Below are 5,306 nucleotides of genomic sequence, written 5' to 3'. Positions count from 1 at the left end.
ACCGGAGATCTGTGGAACTTCTGTCGTGCTGCTGCTGCCGTGACTAATTCCCTCAGAGGCTGGCGTCAAGACACCCGTGGACAAACCCATCCGGCTATCAGGTACTATTTAATCTCACTAAAACACTAGCAACACAATAGAAAGATAAGGGATTTCCCAGAATTATCCTAGTAAATGTGTCTAAAAACATCTGAATCGCTCGCAATGCAATCGCTTTTTTTTTTTTTTTACTTTATTTTTTGTTTTTTTGGTTTTTTCCAGTCCTTCACATCCTTGCTCAAATTAATGGGGAAATTGTCGCTTTCTCGGTCCGAATAGCTCTTGATCCTGGAGGCTCAAACTCTAAACAATGTGAGGATGTGAGGAGCCCCACACCGGTGACGTCGTCTGCGACTTCCAGTAAAGGCAGGGCTTTTTTATTGGCCCAAAAAAGTTGCGAACTTTATTGTCGATGTTCTCTACAAAATCATTTCAGCAAAAATATGGCAATATCGCAAAATGATCAAAAAAGACACATAGAATGGACCTGCTATCCCCGTTTAAATAAGAAAATCTCATTTCAGTAGTCCTTTAAGTCAAGAGAGCGGAACGGAGCTGGCCTATAACACATCCTGATTGGCAACCAGGAACAGGTGTTTCCTGATTGCCAATCAGGGTCAGGTGAAGAAGCCATGGCTAAGATAGAAATGGTAGCAAAACGAGGCAAACAGGAAATAAAAAAAAAAGTAAAAACAGTGCTGTACAGGGCAAAAAACACAATATCAAAAACTAACACTAAGTGTCATGAGAGATCTCTCATTACCTGTGTGCTATTACAAATACTTTTTTATTTGATTATTAGAGTTTCAATGTTACCTAGGAAAATTTGTGCTTGAAAAGGGAACTGCACTTTTTGGGGGGATTTTGCCTATCGTTCACTATCATTATGAAAAATATGACAACGGATGTATTTAAAAAACATTTTAAAAATCATTCTAAATAGTAAATAGACATTACGCCAATAAAACATCCAAAAAGCTCCAACAATTCTCCATGTAGAATTTGTAACGTGAATATTAACCATGTATTAGTGAAATTGTTATTATAAGCGCTAACGCAGATAAACTATTTATAGCGGCGGCATCATCACGCACTTGCGTGCTAATGTTGAGCTGATCCACTGGTGAGCTGCTTCCTCGTTTCCTTACTCGTCCAACTTTCTTCAAGATCATACACTTCTCACCTGGATAGTAGAAGAACGAGGATGTATTCCGACAAGTTGGTACAATTTTGACAGCCAATTTTAGACCCGGCAATGACGACTACGACAGAAAAAGACGCTTGAAAAGTTCCCCCCTTTTCTTCTCCATATACATAAACATCTGAGCAGTTGGCCTCCTAATGACAGCTGACATTGCACAGTAAGTGATGTTTTATGTTTTTTGGTTCTCATGAAGTCTGCAGTGAGCATTAACCACTGATGTTGTTATAAAAAAAAAAAGGCAAATGTTGTGATGCGTTATTTTTAATTGACTGTGTTATGGTTAGTATGATATATATATATATATATATATATATATATATATATATATATATATATATATATATATATATATATATATATGTATATATATATATATATATATATATATATATATATATATATATATATATGTGTATATAGTATAAACAGTCCACACACACACACACACACACACACACACACACACACACACACACACACACACACACACACACACACACACACACACACACACACACACACACACACACAGTGTATCTCACTATTATGTTAGATCCACTATGGACTGGACTTTCACAATATTATTGGGAGTGGGAGGGGGGTTGTCACCCACATCTGCGGTTATATCCAAGGTTTCTCATAGTAATTCACATTGACATCCCACTGGGTTTTGAGTTTTTCCTTGCCCTTATGTAGGCTCTGAACCGAGGATGTCGTTGTGGCTTGTGCAGCCCTTTGAGACACTTGTGATTTAGGGCTATATAAATAAACATTGATTGATTGATTGATTGATATATACTGCATATACACACATAAAACAAATATACTGTGACTCTTCTTACTAGAGTGTCAATATCTATTTACATTGTATACACTCACACGCACACACACGAACGCACGAACGCACGCACGCACGCACGCACACACACACACACGTGTGTATAAATATATCCATCCATCCATCCATTTTCTACCACTTATTCCCTTTTGGGGTCGCGGGGGGCGCTGGCGCCTATCTCAGCTACAATCGGGCGGAAGGCGGGGTACACCCTGGACAAGTCGCCACCTCATCGCAGGGCCAACACAGATAGACAGACAACATTCACACTCGCATTTACACACTAGGGCCAATTTACTGTTGCCAATCAACCTATCCCCAGGTGCATGTCTTTGGAAGTGGGAGGAAGCCGGAGTACCCGGAGGGAACCCACGCATTCACGGGGAGAACATGCAAACTCCACACAGAAAGATCCCGAGCCTGGATTTGAACCCAGGACTGCAGGACCTTCGTATTGTGAGGCAGACGCACTAACCCCTCTGCCACCGTGAAGCCCTGTATAAATATATATATATATATATATATATTACAAAAATACAGAATTTATAAAGCAATTACTACCAGAATATCCTAAATAACATTAACCTTCCTGATTTCGTTATTTTAACTTCTACTTTAAAGTACTTTTATATATGCTGTACGTCAGTTGTGAATATTTGTTGTAGTGACAAATCTAACCACAAGAGGGGGGTGTTACAACGTGAATCCCGCCTATATGGCACTCCCACAACTGGACAATTAAGATGATACATTTCCATAGGAATGTATACTTTGTGTAGTCTTCTATTCAGACAAGAATAATATGAAACATTTAACAATAAACAGACATCAAGTGTCCGCTTTCACTACAGTGAATTGTGGGTCATCACTTGCTTAGAATTAAGGCACGCTTTCCCCAAACTACTCATTTGACAAAGCTGATCTGAGTACACAAGAATCCCTTTCCACAACACCCAGATGGTTATACATCAGAGTGAGGAGCGTAATCTACTCTGGACTGACTTGGAGAAGAGGATGTTAGTGCTGTTGTCTTTTTTTAGTTTCATCTGCAGTGATTGCATGAACACATGCGGCTTTCTAACAAAATCACTACTTCAGACACAAGAGAGAGGATGATGAGTCCAAATGGGTCCTCTCTTCAAAACAGGGTGCATATATTCACTCCTGTGTTCGATGAATACTTCTAATTACTGCATTATGTCAGAAAATTGCACCAGTGGTACACTGATCATGTATAAGAATCATTTTAGATCCGTAATTCTCAAACTATGCAGTGGTATGCCAAAAAAAATCACTGAATCAAATATTTAAACAAAGTGTTACTGTTCAAACTTTGTGTAATGTTACAGTGGACTAAAAATAATAAATATACTTGTTAAATAAAACTTCTGCCTTGGTTTTAATGAATATTTACGCCTACTACGCCACTGTATTTCAGTGTCGGTCGTTATGGTGGTACAAGTGTTGTCTGGGTGGTACTTGGTGAAAAGAGTTTGAGAACCACACTCTTAGATGTAACCACTCAAAAGCTGTTGCGTCAGTCCAGATGACCAACTTTTCACTATCCCAAGTGACACGCGGGGAACGAAACACCAGGTGGGGCATACATACTTTTTTCTCTTTCTTTTTTTTTTTAACTTAAATTCATATGTGCAGCTACTTGTTGATTTAGGTTGCACGTTACAGTAATAGGAAAAAAAGGGAGTTATTCGCTTTCATAAAAACGTTATCATAATGATATTATGATATGATAAATGGGTCCAAAAACTATTTGATAAAGTTGTTATTTAATACTTTTTGGTCCCATTTGTTTTTAACAAAATAAATCAAGTATTGTGAGTGCAACTTACCTTTCTGTATTTGTATCTGAAGCAGCAAAAGCTATCCTCCATAAAAACGTACTTTGTATGATCGCATTCATTCAAGTCCAGTTAAGAGAAGTATTTCATCTTGAATACAGTATAAACTCTTCCATATTGGCAGAAATATTCATTTAATTCAAATTAATTCCAAGAAATTAAACAATATTTTTGCTTCCGACAAAAAACACCCACAGACAGTGGCTTACTCTAATAAAAATGCCATGTTTGTTATAAATACAGTTAAAAAAAAGAAAATAAAAAAATGCTGGCTTCCGCTGGAGAGACCTGTGTCTTCTGGCTTGAGTGCCCCCACTTCTCCCAGTGTGGCGAGTCAGAGTACTGCTGAGGCATTGAACTGCAAGTTGACAATGTATCGCCCCCTACCTTGAGGCATAGTTACTTGCTGCCTCAAGACCTGGCTTTTCCACGTGGCAACAAGCATGCGACCCTTCGCACGCACATGCCCAATACACACTGTGTGTAGCCGTGGAGGCACCGCCTGTGTCTGCCTCACTTCTCATCTGCTGCGTTGTTTTGATCAGGAAACATGGAATATCCGCGATTTTGACCATGAAAATGATCAAAATATACAGGAACCACACCAAAATCACATAGAAAGCATAAACCAAAAGAGAAATATTAAAATGTATTTTATTACTTTGTTTTGGAACATCTCATGGTTAAGCACTGCCTCACTTGCCTCCCCTGACAGCACATCACTGACTAACCTTATGTATTTTTTGCTCCTGAAAAAGAATCTGGCAGTCATTTCCAGTCATATCATGTTTTTTTTTTGTACTATCAGAACTCCTTTCCATTACCAGACATCATATACTGAACTGGAGTCCATTTCCCCCATAGACAGTGTGTATAAAGACATGCAGAAGTAATATTTTGGTCACTTTATTGCATTGTTGCTCTATGATTACCAGAAAAAAGTTTATGAGCAAAAAGAAAAAAAAAAGAATATCAAATAATTGCCATTTCGGACTTCCCTGCTCTTCCAGCTCCTCCTCCTTCCATAGACCCCATAGCCAGTGTGCTCTTTCAGCATTTCCTCAAACATCTTCAGGAAAACATAGGTAGAAGAGGACTCAAAATAGCTTACCTTCTTTTCCTCTTGTTTTTGAGCGCCGAGTATGCTCTTCTTTTGCCGTTTCCCCACAGGTTCTGACTAACGATGTATACTGAGTACCGGTATTTTTAGGTACCTGTTGCTAATTGGGTAGCTCCAAGCGGACTGTGAAAATTCTAGACTAATGATACTGCTCTCTGTACTTTTTTATTCCAGCTGACTGTCGTAGTTATGACATGCACGGCTGTCACATTAAATCAGGTGTCATCGCAGAGCATAAAAAAAAAC

This window comes from Nerophis ophidion, linkage group LG22, assembly GCF_033978795.1.
Source record: "Nerophis ophidion isolate RoL-2023_Sa linkage group LG22, RoL_Noph_v1.0, whole genome shotgun sequence".
Taxonomy (NCBI): Eukaryota; Metazoa; Chordata; class Actinopteri; order Syngnathiformes; family Syngnathidae; genus Nerophis; species Nerophis ophidion.
This window is presented reverse-complemented; position numbering follows the sequence as displayed.